The sequence below is a fragment of the Ovis aries genome, chromosome 15 (assembly GCF_016772045.2).
Source record: "Ovis aries strain OAR_USU_Benz2616 breed Rambouillet chromosome 15, ARS-UI_Ramb_v3.0, whole genome shotgun sequence".
Classification (NCBI taxonomy): Eukaryota; Metazoa; Chordata; class Mammalia; order Artiodactyla; family Bovidae; genus Ovis; species Ovis aries.
Genome location: NC_056068.1, coordinates 15,243,065 through 15,258,206, shown reverse-complemented (window position 1 = coordinate 15,258,206; position 15,142 = coordinate 15,243,065). Strand labels below are relative to the sequence as shown.

At 44.5% G+C, this 15,142-nt stretch overlaps 1 protein-coding gene across 6 annotated transcripts in view; it reads left to right on the top strand.

Annotated features, from left to right (window-relative positions):
• Nucleotides 1-15,142, top strand: part of AMOTL1 (angiomotin like 1) — a 201,053-nt gene that overhangs the window by 118,367 nt on the left and 67,544 nt on the right. The window lies entirely within an intron of this gene.

The following is a 15,142-nucleotide window of genomic DNA, read 5'->3' as shown; positions in this document are numbered from 1 at the left end:
TATAAAATATTGGCTATATTCCCCATGTCTTACAGTGTATCCTTGTAGCCTGTTTTATGGCTAATAGTCTGTTCCTCTTAATCCCCTGCCCCTACACTGCCCCTCGTCCTTCCCTTCTCCCCACTGGTCACCACTAGTTTGTTCCCTGTATGCCTGAGTCTGTTTCTTTTATATCACTTTTACTAGTTTGTTGTATTTTTTTAGATTCCACATATTAGTGATATCAAACAGTGCTTGTCTCTCTCTGTCTGACCTATTGCAGTTAGCAGAGTGCCCTCCGAGTCCGTCTGTGTTGCTGCAAATGGCAAACCTTCATTCTTTAGTATGACTGAGTGGTATTCCATCATGTGCATCTACCACAACTTCTTTATCCATTGATCAGTTGATGAGACTTGGGTTGCTTCCCTATCTTCCATGAAGTTGCATCATCTGTGAATGCACGATTCTTGATCTGTGCCCCTTTGAACACTTTTGCGTACGTGCGTGCTCAGTTGCTCAGTTGTGTCCAACTCTTTGCAACCCCGTGGGCTGTAGCCCACCAGGCTCCTCTGTCCATGGGATTTTTCCAGGCAAGAATATTGGAGTGGGTTGCCATGTTTTCCTCCAGGAGATCTTCCCAACAGAGGGATCGAACCTGTGTCTCCTGCATTAGCAGGCAGATTCTTTACCATTGAGCCACTTAGAATGCTGCTGTGAATACTGTGATGCATGTGTCTTTCTGAATTCGTGTTTTAATTTTTCTCAGATATATACCCCGGGGTGGAATTGCTGGGTCATATGGTAGTTCTGTTTTAGTTTTTTGAGAAACCTTCATACCATTTTCCACAGTAAGCCTAGTGGTTTCACTCATGGTTTTAACACTCATTATTTTCAAGGCATATTAGGTTTTTGTCATCAGTTTTTTTTTTTTTTTTTTTTGGTCTGTGCACAATATTTAGTAAGCAGCATTTTGGCCAAAATATATAGAGTAAGACAGAATAGAGGTCAACTGGGGATTTTCTCCAGGTGTTCCAGAAGGCGGGTGGGGATTTCTGAGTTTAGGGCGGAGCCTCCATTGCGGGCTGTCCCTGGGGAGCTTGGCCCAGTGGTCTAGAGGAGCAGTGGTTTTCCTGGCTGGCTTTGTGGAGAGTGTCCAAACTTCTGAAACATGTTATTACCATGGGGTTTTATAGAGTTTTTCTTCACTGTAGATTTTAAAGGAAAATGTAGTCTGAATTCTAGAACAGAGGAGCTAAAGGGACCTAGAAATCATACAGCCTCACCCCTTTATTCAACAGAAAAGTGAAAGTGTTAGTCGCTCAGTCGTGTCCAACTCTTCGTGACCCTGTAGACTGTAGCCCACCAGGCTCCTCTGTCCATGGGATTCTTCAGACAAGAATACTGGAGTGGGTTGCCATGCCCTTCTCCTGGGGATCTTCCTGACCCAGGGATCGAACCCAGGTCTCCTGCATTGCAGGCAGATTCTTTTACCGTTTGAGCCACCAGGGAAGAAGCTCTGTTTATTCAAGAGATGAGAAACTCAGTTCCTGCAGTACTCAACTCTGAGGCGGCTGGAGTGAGGCTCAGGTATCCTGACTCTCAAAACCATTTTCCCTCCATTGCCTTAATTACTCCAACTGATGAATTCAGCAACACTTACCGTGTGTAGTCTGTGCAGCCCTGTGCAACTCAGTTCAGAGATAAAGATACAGTTTCCACCCTCAAGGTCCTCCCAGCATCGTCTCAGGGAAGCCAGCATCTGAACACATCCTTGGGCTACAGGGTACCGTTTTAGGATAGAAAGGTGCAGAGAGCATTCGAGAACCGGACAGAGTGCTATGACTCACAGCTCGAGGGCTTGGGGAGAGCTGCATGGAGGAGGTGACGTTTGAGTTGGGTCTTGAAGAATAAATCAGAGCTGTGGGATAGAGGTGAAGTAGCCAGAGGTACTATGCAGGGAAAGGCCATTACTTCAGACCAGAGCTTAGGGGGTTTTGTCTGGCATGAGCTGCAGTCATGCAGAGCCATGCGGGGTAGGAAGTGTCAGAAAGTGTGTTTGGACGAAGAAACTGAGACCCGTTGATGAAGATCTTTGAGTGTCATACTAAAGAGTTTAGAATTTATCCATAAACAATTGCAAGAGCCAGTTGTTTTTCAGTAAAGACTGTGTTGATGTTTACTAGGCTAATGTTAACGGCAGCAAAGGATGAATTAGAGAAAGGGGAACCTCGAGGCCATGAGGACCATCAGAGATGGGGTCAGTTGTGTCCAGTTAAGACTTGGGGAGGGTAGCCCAGCTTGGAGGCCGTAGGTATGGAGGAGCATTATATGCTAAGAGAAATAGAGCTGACATCATTTAATGATTGATTAGATATGGACACTTGGAAATAAGGCAGTTGGAAAGCAAACTCTCAGGAGAGAAGTTGGCTCTGGAGATACCCATTTGGAAATTGCTAGAGTTTAGATGTTTTTGTTTCGGAAAAGGCAATGGCAACCCACTCCAGTACTCTTGCCTGGAAAATCCCGTGGACGGAGGAGCCTGGTAGGCTGCAGTCCATGGGGTCGCTAAGAGTCGGACATGACTGAGCGACTTCACTTTCACTTTTCACTTTCATGCATTGGAGAAGGAAATGGCAACCCACTCCAGTGTTCTTGCCTGGAGATCCCAGGGACAGGGGAGCCTGGTGGGCTGCCGTCTATGAAGTTACACAGAGTCGGACATGACTGAAGCGACTTAGCAGCAGCAGCAGGTGTTTCTGAGCTTGCTCTGCCTGGGGAGACTATGGAGCATAACAGAAGACAAGTGGGTCACTGCCTGTTATGGCTGTGTCTTCATTCTCGCCAGAGGCTTTATTGATCGGATTCCAAATCAAATGAGCTGAGATTTTCCCGAGTGACCCCAATGGCTGGGTGCAGGGCCTACTTTGGCTGTACATCTTCTGAAAAGACAGTGACTGGGCCTTGGCAGAGAGAGTGAGCTGGCCTGTCGCTCACTTGGCAGCTGCTGACCCGTTTCCCTGCCTTCGGTGGCAGTGGCAGTTTTGAAGCAATGTACTGACCTGCAGGCCCCTGACAGGCAGCAGGATGCAGTGGACACGTGTGACCCCACTGGGGTATCCAAATGCAGCCTGGGAGAGCTCTTGTTCTCACCCTTTTATGAATCTTTAAGCCAAGGAGAAGTTGAAATTTAAAAGCTCTCAGGTTGGAAGAGGAAAAATATATCTTCAAATCTCTGGTTATTAGCACGTTGATTTGCCAGAGTTAAATAATCCATGGTACTGACTGCAGAATCATATCAGAGTTTGGGTTGTGATAGTTCACATTTCTTTCTCTTAATCATATAACTCTGTGTCTAGAGCTTGATCAAAAGTGGAAATATCCCCCAGTTTCCTTACTTCTCTTGGGCTTTATTCTTGGTTACGTGGCAGGGCATAAAGGGGTCTTGCTGCTTTTTTACTATTTGGCAGTAGGTATGCTGTGAGTGGAAGACAGGAAGGGGGAGGAGGAAGCTATTCCTGGAGGGCTGCCCAGGTATTTGTGGGCGGTGTCATGTGTTTCGATGTGGTGACGTCAGAAAGAAGCAGCAGTGTCTGAAGGATTTGAGCTGGTTGCCGGGCTTGGCAGCTGGGTCCACATGACACATCAAAATGCCCTAGAAGATGTAACAGACAGACCATTGAGGCTCAGCCCCAGAGCTACAAGGTGGCTTTGTGAGCCTGGCCGCAGCTCGCCAGCATGGCTCCCCCAGGGCAGCCTTTGGCAAGCAGGGTAAACAGTTGCGTCCACACCAGCCCTGCTTCAGACACATTCAGTGTGGCCTGAGCTCCAAGGACTGGATCTGAAGCTCAGCACGGTGTGGCGTTCAAGCTATCTTTGACCCAAAAGATGCGTGCGTGCTCAGTCATTTCCGACTCTGCAGCCCTGTGAACTGCAGCCCGCCAGGCTCCTCTGTCCATGGGATTCTCCAGGCGAGAATACTGGGGTGGGTTGCCATGCCCTCCTGCGGGGGACCTTCCCGACCCAGGGATCAAACCTGTGCCTCCAGCGGCTCTCGCAGTGGCAGGCAGGTTCTTTCCCGCTCAGCCACCTGGGAAGCCCAGAGAAGAGCAGGTCTCCCTTTAACTTCGCTGTCACCTTCCCTTGTGCTTAACAGTTTGTCATTAACAGTGATGGTTTGGGAAGCCGCCGGCTGTTAGGTCAGTGCGTCATGGACGACCCTTGAGTCAGGGAGGCCTTTGTCTGAAATCACTGGGCTCATGTTCTGGCCTCGAGCTGCAAAGATGGGCTCAGTATGTTGTGGATATTTGGCGCTCTCACCCCATCCATCACACACTGTCGAGACTTCACTGCTTTCTGTCTAGAGATGGAAAGGTCTGAAGAGCACAGAGCTTAGGATGAGTAAGAACCTGGAGTTCTGGCCTCCGTTACTGATTTACCATAGCTTACGGATTCTCTCACCTGCTCTGATCAGCGGACCATGGGAGGTGTGTAACAGGTCATGGTCTCTTCTTGTGGGAAACCCCACGGACAGGTCACCGGTCAAGGCCTCCTTGACTTTCATCACTTCAGTTCAGTTGCTCAGTCGTGTCCAACTCTTCGTGACCCCATGGACCGCAACACGCCAGGCCTCCCTGTCCATCACCAGCTCCTGGAGTTTAGTCAAATTCATGTGCGTTGAGTCAGTGATGCCATCTAGCGACCTCATCCTCTGTCGTCCCCTTCTCCTCCCGCCTTCAACCTTTCCTAGCATCAGGGTCTTTTCAGATGAATCAGCTCTTCACATCAGGTGGCCAAAGTATTGGAGCCTCAGCATCAGTCCTTAAAATGAATATTCAGGATTGATTTCCTTTAGGACTGACTGGTCTGTCCCATTAATGGAAGTGAAGGCGCGAATGAATACTGCGGAACTGGATCTCACACACCACAACTAAGTTTGCATGCTGCAACTCAAGATTCCAAATGCCACAACAAAGATCCCCCAAATAAATATTTAAAAAGAGATGACGTCAGAGCCAGTGGTGCCATGGATCCCCTTCCACAGAACATGCTTGCTTCGTCTCTTCACAGGCCAGCCATCAACACTGCCATCCTTCCCATCAGTTCAGGGGGCTCGTGGTTTCCTGCATTCGTGGAGGGGACCCTGTGGTGTGCTCAGCCTCCCAAATCATGCATGTTTTCCTTAGAATATTCACTATGAATTTTCCTCTAGAAAAACCTCCTGGTTTGGTTTTATTTAGCATAGAGTCAAAGTTCCTGATGCTCTCTGGTGCTCAGGTGCTTCAGCTGTGTCCAACTTTCTGCGACCCCATGGACTGTAGCCCGCCAGGCTCCTCCGTCCCTGGGATTCTCCTGGCAAGAATACTGGAGTGGATTGCCATGCCCTCCTCCAGGGGATCGTCCCGACCCAGGGATGGATCCTGGGTCTCCTGCATTGCAGGTGGATTCTTCACTGTCTGAGCCACCAGGGAAGCCCCTATGCTCTCTGGGAACATGTCAGACAGTGCAGTGGGGAGAGGGGGAGCAAAGAGGAGAGTCCTGGAGCCCACGTGGCCGATTAGAGAGAAACCGTGCCTCTCGCCAGGAACCCACGCCGACGCGGCAGTGCGGCCAGAGTGCAACAAGCGTGAGAATTCGGGCTGAAGAGCAGCTTTACTCTGGGTGGGCGTGAGGTCTCAAATGTGCTGTACAGTACAACAGAGAATGTTCAGTGGCCCTCTCTCACTCTGAGTTGGAAAAGGCTAGAGGAGGAAGGGGGGTTTTCGGAGTGAGTGTGTTTCCAAAGTGCGGATTTGCAGTTTAGATAGTTAACGAAAATGAATTGCTATGTGGCATTAAAAGGTGAGCTAAACCCAAAGTTTTTGGATTAACCACCATGCGTTGCTCTGAACAGAAATGAGGCCAGGGAGTTGTTTTTTTTTTTTTTAATCCCACCAGCTAAACATGTGTTTTGAATACCAGCATTCAAATTTACGAGTTTGTACAATTTTTAAGCTGAATTGTGGCTGGGTGAGCCAAGTAAAATGCCCTGTTTATTGTGAGGAGCAACTCTGCAGTGTGGGAATTTGAAAAGGCTGGGGTCAAGTTTAGGTTGCTTTCTCAGGAAATTTAACACAACTCCAGCTGCAGTGCATTAAATGCGTGGCTTCTCCAAACAAGAGGATCATCCATATGCATCCTGCCTAGCCACAGTTTGGGTTTTAGTTTACCCAAGAGTCTAGACTCAGTCTGAACACTTAAGAGTCCTGTGTCACACCACCAGAGGGGTCCAGGTGGGAAGGCTGTGGGTTTGGGAAAGGCGATTTGAGGGGTTTTAAGTCCTGGCTCTTCCACTTTGTAGCAAATTGCTTAGGTTCTCAGAGCCTCAATTTCCTTATCTGTAATTTGTTGTAGCTGATGTTTCCTGAAAGTGACTGATTTTCTTCCTTACAGCAATGAAACACTTTCATTATAAAAAATCTAGTTATATAGATCCTATAACTCCCACTTCCCCACTCCCTAAAAAATGGTAAAGAAGGGAAATAGAAATTGCCTGCAGTTCCATTATCCAGGCAAAACCACTCTTAAATACTCTGTTCACTGTTGCTTTTACAATCAGAAAATATAAGAAAATACTCTAAATTGGAAACCTCTAGGGAAGAGGAATTTTTACTGAGGGAGAAGTCGTAAAATTTGAACTTTGCCATTTGTTATTTTCACCTCATTTTAAAATTATTTTGTCATGTTTACTTCCTCTGATTATTAAAATAACAGTGCTGATTTTTTACTATCTCTATTTTCTAATTTTTCTATAAGTGAAAGTCTCTCAGTCATATCTGACTCTTTGTGACCCCATGGACTATACAGTCCATGGAATTCTCCAGGCCAGAATACTGGAGTGGGTAGCCGTTCCCTTCTCCAGGGGATCTTCCCAACCCAGGGACCGAACCCAGGTCTCCTGCATTGCAGGTGGATTCTTTACCAGCTGAGCCACAAGGGAAGCCCCTGTGGCTAGTATATATGTTTTTCTATGATGAACATATACATTAGTGCAGAACTTTTTGAATAGCTACCCATATTCATTGTATAAATTACATAAAGAATAGAAAAATAGGAAGAGAGAAAACAAATCCATGAATTTGTCATCTGGAGATAGTCATTCTGTCCTTTTTCATAGTTCCTTCTAGTCATTTTTCTGTAATGTTTTACTCAAGCAAAGTCCTAATATGTAGCATGTCTTGAGAATTTTAAAGACTCTTTGCTTTGAAGCTCAATAAACATTCATTGAACTGATTGTTAATACTGATAAACTGAAAAAAGTTGTTTTGATTTTAGTTGTCTATTAATAACTTTGCTTTGGGAAATTTATTTAGCTGTTTGCATTTTCTCTTTTGAATTACTTGGTCACACATCCTTCTTATCCATTGATGTCTCTTTTCCTGTTATGTTTTAGACAACTTTTGGCAATCACACAAGCCATATTAAATGTTAGCACGATGGCCTAATTGTAGATAAACATGTTGTTGTTGTTGTTGTTGTTGTTTAGTCACTAAGTCATGTCCAACTCTTTTGTGACCCATGGACTGTAGCCCGCCAGGCTCTTCTGTCCATGGGACTTTCCAGGCAAGAATACTGGAGTGGGCTGCCAGTTCCTTCTCCAGAGGGTCTTCCCCTCCCAGGGATAGAACCTGCATCTCATGTATTGGCAGGCGGACCCTTTACCCCTGAGCCACCTGGGAAGCCCCCAAAACATATAGTATTTTGAATATAGGTTGCTGGTCACCATTGATGCTTGCAGATCTGGGGTTAGTAGAGTGGGGACTACTGGTCTGTTTGCATGAATTGCTCTGTTGCTCACTGAATTCTGGAATTGTTTCCAAAATGAAGCCTTTTGATGTACATGTAGTGTGGACCAAAGCAGTGCTGAATAATGGAAATATACTGTTGAGGAGGGAGGGGGGAGGGATAAATTGGAAGACTGGAATTGACCTATAGATGCCACTGTGTATAAACTAGATAACTAGTAAGGACCTGCTGTGTAGCGCAGGGAACTCTACTCAGTACTCTGTAATGACCTATGTGGGAAAAGAGTCTAAAAAAGAGTGGAGATAGATTTGTGTGGATATATGTATATACACCACACACACATATATACACATATATCTGTGTATATATATATACACACACACATACACATATATCTGTATATATATATACACACACACACTCTTTTTTAGATGTGTGTTTGTGTGCCTGTGTGTGTAACTGATTTACTTTGCTGTACAGCAGAAACTAACATGACATTGTAAATCAGCTATACCCTAATAATAAGAATTTAAAAATTTAAAATGCTAAATTAAAAAAATAAAGACAGTGACATCCTTTAAAAAAAGAAATATAATGTGGGTCAGATATCTAATTAAAATTTTTCTCACAGCCACATTTTTATAAAGTTAAAAGAAACAGGTGAAATTAATTTAAAAACATGTTTTCGTTCACCCGTTTTTAAAAATTGAATATAGTTAATTTACAGTGTTGTGTTAGTTTCTGCTATAAAGCAAAGTGATTCATTTATACATTTTACTTACTACATTAAATTTTTTTTCTGCTCTTGAATATTGTTCCCTTTGCTGTACCGTTAAGACTTTGTTATCTGTTTTATGTATAGTAGTTTGTATCTGCTAATTCCAAACTCTTAATTTATCCAACTCCAATTTATCCCCCCCCCACCCCGCCCCTGCCAAGCCTTCCCCTCTTTGGTAACCATAAGTTTGTTTTCTGTGTCTGTGAGTTTATTTCTGTTTTGTCAGTCAGCTCATTTGTTTCATTTTTTTAAGATTCCAGATACAGGTGATATCATATATTTGTGTCTGTCTGACTTCTCTTAGTATGAGAATCTCTGGGTCCATTGTAGAGATTGCTGCAAATGGCATTTCTTCCTTTTTATGGCTGAGTAATATTCAACTATGTACGCCTAGAACATCTTCTTTATCCATTCATCTGTGGGTGGACGCTTAGGTTGCTTCCATGTCTTGGCTATTGTAAGTCGTGCTGCTGTGAACGTTGAACTATATGTGTCTTTTCAAATCGGTTTTTGTGTTTGGTGGATATATGCTCAGGAGCAGGATTGTTGGATCATACAGTAACTGTATTCTTAGTGTTTTTAAGGAACTTCCATACCATTAGTTAATCCATTTTAAAATGTACATTAAGATGCATGTTTTATTTAACCCATTATATCTAAAGTATTATCATTTCAACAGGTTATCAATATAAAAAACGATTGCTGAGGTATTTTACCTTTTTTGTCCTGTCTTAAAATTTTGATGTGCCTTTTATATCTCGTGCACATTTCAGCTCAGATGAGACACATTTCAGGTGTTCAGTAGCCACATGTGATTTGTGGCTAGTGTTTTGGACAGTACAGGTCTAGAAGAAAGTGAGGATCTGTGTTCAAGAGAGAGTGTCCCGACATGCATGGGCATCACCTTGACATTATACTCTTGTTCTGCATTGCATTGCAAGAAATCTCTTCAGAAATAGAAGCTTCTATGGTGCTAGCATTTGCTTTGTTTCCAGGTTGAAGCTTTAGTGTTAGGGACTGGGATTCTCCACACAGACTGTAAGAGGAAGGGACACCCCAGGGTGCATTATCCTTTGCTTTTCTCCTGACACCCATTAGCAGTGTAATAAGAATAACAGAGGCTAGCTAGCAGTTATTAAGTATTTTCCCAATGATAGACACTGTGTGCAGTGCTTTATATACATGGTCTCCTTTAATTCTCATAACAACTCTGTGAAGTAGATAACTACCGTTATCCCCATTTAAAGGTGAAGAAGAAGTTAAAAACTTGCCCGTGGTTACATGGCTAGAAAGAAGCAGAGAAAAGAGTCCCATTTTAAGGAATACTGCAGTCTTGTCCCAGCATGAGGCGATGGCCCTGGTATGGTAGAGGTATGTGAGTTCCAGCCCCCAGTTCATAGCCCATTGTTTTGCTTTGTAAAGACTGAGATCTCTGGTTTATTAATCCTCTGAGCTTTAGTTTGCATACTTTAAAAACAGAATAATAATATATGTTGTGAGAGCAGGGAGAATGTGTAAGCTTGTGAGAATGAAATAACAGTGGAGGTAAAGTGCTATTCATGGCACGTTTAGATACGTTACACATTTAGGTGTAATGTAAATACAAATGTTTAAACGAGCTTAGTTATGGGAACTTCCCTGGTAGTTCAATGGTTAAGACTCTGTGCTTCCAATGCAGGGGTCATGGGTTTGATCCCTGGTTGGGGATCCCACATGCTGTGAGGCACGGCCCCCCAAAAAATTTTTTAAGAGAATATATAAACAAGCTTATTTATGAAGGCTTGTTGTGTGCAGAGAGAAGCAAAGGGACTGTTGAGTAGTAGCTGTCACCAATGACCTTGCTTCCCTAATCCAAATTACATTATCACTTCAGTCTTGAGCTGCATTTTGTGTATGAGAAAGGAAGCAACATGGAGCTGTGTTATTAAATTAGCAGTGTCGTGACTGGAGATTCTAACTATATTATCCAGATCAAATATAAATACCAGAGGTCTCTTCCTCAATAAAACAGTGTTGAAGTTCATAAAGCATATACGACCTCCTAACTGGCTGTTGGGCTCTGGGGCCAAATCAACTGACAGAAATGTATTGGGTACCAATTTAGTGTAAGTCATAATTTTCTACCCTCAGAAAACATGCCTGCTACTAATTAGGAAAAATAATAATGAATGAAAAATTAAATTATATTTAAATAAAAATTCAAGAGAACAAAACCATGACATAGGCCAGTGGTGGTAGGTTGTCAAGACTGTGAGTCGGGCAGGGCTGTAAATTAGGAAGCAAGAAATGAGTGCAGATTCCAGGTCAGGCTATGTGTCACGGTCCCAAGTCATTAATGATGGAAGATCAGCCCATATATATTCCGTGTATGACCCTATTTTGAATCATAGATGCGGCTCTTTGTTTTTTTATTAAAATTTTTTTGATGTGGATCGTTTTTAAAGTCATGGTCCAAATCATCGATGATGGAAGAGCAGCCCATATATATTCCCCGTATGACCCTATTTTGAATCATAGATGTGGCTCTTTGGTTTTTTTTAATTAAAATTTTTTTGATGTGGATCATTTTTAAAGTCTTTGTTGAATTACTTACAGTATTGCTTCTGGTTTATGTTTGGATATTTTTTTTTTTTTTTTTTTTGGTCATGAGGCATGTGGAATCTTAGTTCCCTGACCAGGGCTCAAACGCGTACCCTCTGCTTTGGAAGGTGAAATCTTAACCACTGGACCACCAGAGAAATCCCAGATGTGGCTCTTTAAATGTTCCTTGATTCTTGTTTCTAATACCTCACTGTGGACTTGGGGCGAAGAGGCTTTTCAGCCCCGCTCAGATATATTTAATAGTCAGTGCGATGGCAGGCGGGAAAAGATCCCTTTCTTCAGTGTTCCAAGATTTCTCCAATTCCATGAGACAGGAGCAGAACCTGGTGGTGGTCCTGCCTTGGTGTGTGTGAGGATAAAGCGAGGTGATGAGTTGTGCTTCCTGGCAGATGGTGTAGACCCTTAATAGTGTTAGTTGAGTGCTTCTGTAGAAGCGATTAACCTGCGAAAGACAATAGCATTGAAGGTAAGTAACAGTCCAAGAGAACAACACAGGGGCAGGTTTCTAGCCTTCATGCTTCCCCTGAGGCGGCTCGAACGTACGGAAAGCTCTGATGCTTTCTCTAGGGTGTGAGTCAAGGACATGGCGGTCACTCAGACTGAGCCGCGGGACCTGGCAGCAGAGGTCACAGGGCGCCTGCCTGTCCTCCCTGTGTTCCCCCGCACTGTTCAGGGAATGAGTGAGCTGCAAGCTCTGGAATCCCAAAGCCTGTGCTTTCATCTTCTTTATGTTTCTGTTATCTCTGCTCTATTTTGTTTGGGAGAAGGAAATGGCAACCCACTCCAGTATTCTTGCCTGGAGAATTCCATGGACAGAAGAGCTTGGCGGGCTCCAGGCCATGGGGTCGCAAAGGGTTGGACACGACCAAAGCGACTTAGCACAGACCTTCTTGTGCCTTGTTTTCTCACCTAAATACAGAGACTTGATAGTGATGCCTATTTTATAAGGCAGTTATGAAGGTCAAGGTGAGATGATGTGTGTAGCAGTGCATACTACAGTGGCTGGAGTCAAAAGTGCTCAATAAATGTTAGCCGTAACAGAAGAAAATTATTGGACTTCTCATGAAAGCCACACTCAGGGCTGGGCTCTGGGTTGTTGTCGTTCAGTCACTGAGTCGTGTCCGACTCTTTACTGCAGCATGTCAGCCTCCTGTGTCCTCCACTGTCTCCTGGACTTTGCTGAAGTTCACATTCATTGATTCAGTGATGCCATCCAACCATCCCATCCTCTGTCCCCCAACCATCCCATCCTCTGTCACCCGCTTCTCATTTTGCCCTCAATGTTTCCCAGCATCAGGGTCTTTTCCAGTGAGTCGGCATTTTGCATGAGGTGGCCAAAGTATTGGAGCTTCAGTTTCAGCATCAGTCCTTCCAGTGAAGGATTAAGGATTAAGTGAAGGATTGACTGGTTTGATTTCCTTGCAGTCCAAGGAACTCTCAAGAGTCTTCAGCAGCACCACAATTCAAAAGCATCAATTCTTCAGTGTTCAGCCTTCTATGGGATACAGATGATACTAATTATAATTATAGTGGTAATAGCTAACATTTGTCCAGTGCTTAATTTGTGCCCAGCTTTATACCTATTAACTCCTTAAGTCCTTTAACTTAAGCCAAGTGGTGGTATAGTCCCAGGATACCGAGACAGATGTCAAGTAACAGCTCTCTGCCTTCACATTCTAATAGAGGAAGTAAGTGAAAGTGTTAGTCGATCAGTTGTGTCCTGCTTTTTGCTACCTTATGGACTGTAGCCCACCAGGCTCCTCTGTCCATGGGAATTCTCCAGGCAAGAATACTGGAGTGGATAGCCATTCCCTTCTCCAGGGGATCTTCCTGACCCAGGGATCGAACCCAGGTCTCCCACATTGCAGGGAGATTCTTTACCCTCTGAGCCACCAGGGAAACCCCAACAGAGGAAGTGAACTATAGTCAAACAGACAGTTGTGGCATAGAATTCTGGGCTTACCTTTACTAGCTCAGCTGGTAAAGAATCTCCCTGCAATGCATAAGACTCTGGTTCAGTTCCTAGGTCAGGAAGATCCTCTGGAGTAGAGTGTGGCAACCCACTCCAGTATTCTTGCCTGGAGAATTCCCATGGACAGAGGAATCTGGTGGGCTAAGTCCATTGGGTTGCAAAGAGTCGGACACCACTGAGCGACTAAGCACAGCACAACATAGAATTCTATACAAGGTAGTTTCTCAATAAATATTGGTTCCCATCTCCTCTTTTTCTTTTTTCTCTGTGTCCTCATTGCAAATAAGTCTTTATCCTAATGGTGGCCGATCAGTAGCATTATCTTTGGGAGCGGAGGATATCTTGATTCATAGCACTGGTCTGATGGTGTGTGACATTTTCCTGTGACCCCCCCCCCCCCCCCCCCCCCCACCGTTCTTTCCCCTTCATTTACTCTCATCCAGATCTGCCTTGTACGGACCTTTGAGCCCACCTGCCCCAGTGGCTGAGAAGTGGAGCCAAGGAACAGTGGTTTGCTCTCCTGGCTATATATCATCCGTTGTAATACCATGCTTCTTGAATGTGTATTCTTGAATGTGTAACTGGGTTATTTTTTGAAGCCAGTGTTCTCTACTTATCATAAAAGACTTCCTATTTTGAAAAACCCATTCTTTCTGTCCCTGAACTTGGCAAGAACCTTTTTCCTGCCTTGCCACTCAGGTGGCTAGTCACCATCATGGATGACTTAGGCTGGCATTATGAAAACTTCCTTTTTGTTATATAAAGGAAGATGACTGAGAACATAGGCCCATCCTTGATTGTGAGTTCCAAATGCCAGAGCCCAATAAATATCAAAAGGTAGAAGCCCCACCCTGAAGCCCATGCCTGAAGGGTCAGAGGGCAAGTCCTGTTGGGGCCCTGATGCTTCGTCTGTGCCCACCCCAGCTCCAAGGAGACATGCCATGCTTGTTGTTTGCGTTGGATGAAGTGGGAAGGGAGAACTTGGAGGTGTCTGCCTTTAGATTGAGGCAGTGTAATTTGTGATATTTTGTCTCTTGTCAAGGTAACCTCTTTGCATGAAAAATACACTGTAGAATTTAGCCAGGCTGTAGGAATGCACTTACTCACAAAGGACCTGTGGTGTTTTGGGTCCACAACTGATAGGAATCCCTGTGTGGGGGTGAAAGTTGGGCATTGTGAAAGGCAGCCAAGGGCATTTCACTCTCACTGTGGAGTTGGACCTCGTACACACAGACATCCTCATGCACACGAGACAATACGTTCACGTATACTTCAGTGTAGAAGAGGCACAAATTCATCAAACTGCAGAAACGCTTTATTTCTAATGAGAAGGTCAGATAGTAATCATAGGTGTGGAAAGGGAGGGAAGGCGGAGGGTTTACACCTCCCCACCCTGAGCACTCCTTTCTGAAGTCTGAGGCCCTTAAGGAGTAAAGAACCACCTTAAGTTCCATGGTTCCCTACTTTGACTCAGGGAGCTTAGACCCCAGCTATTTTAACATGAAATGGATGGGCTCCTAGATCAAAACCATAAGGAGATCTAGTTGGAAACTGGCTTGGGAGCCCGGTGGAGCACTCTGATGTTGGGTACCAGAACAGAGCCAGTGGTTAGTCACTCGGGTGGGATCCCTGGGTTTCTTCTGAGGTTATCTTTAGGGGCGTTTGCATCTCCATGTAGGGAGGGCTAAGGTGACACCCTTTCTTCTCGAGTTTGACGTTTAGCTGCAGAAGTCAGCATTCAGAGGATGCTTAATGCTGTAAGATACACTTGCATAGTGAGATATGGAGGCTGACACAGTCCAAAAGCGCTGCGGCAAATATACTTAAAAGGAAATATAAGGTCAGATGACCTCTGAGGATAAAGGGAGGTAGTTCTGAGAGATTTGGCCCTGGAGGATCAAAAGGAATGGAGGTAACACATGAAACTGTTACGGACTAGAAGGCGCTTAACCCTTTGACATAAAGAAGTCAGTGATTTGGGGGTTGCTGATAATTCTTAGCACCCCAGTTCCCAGACTGGGACCTAAAGG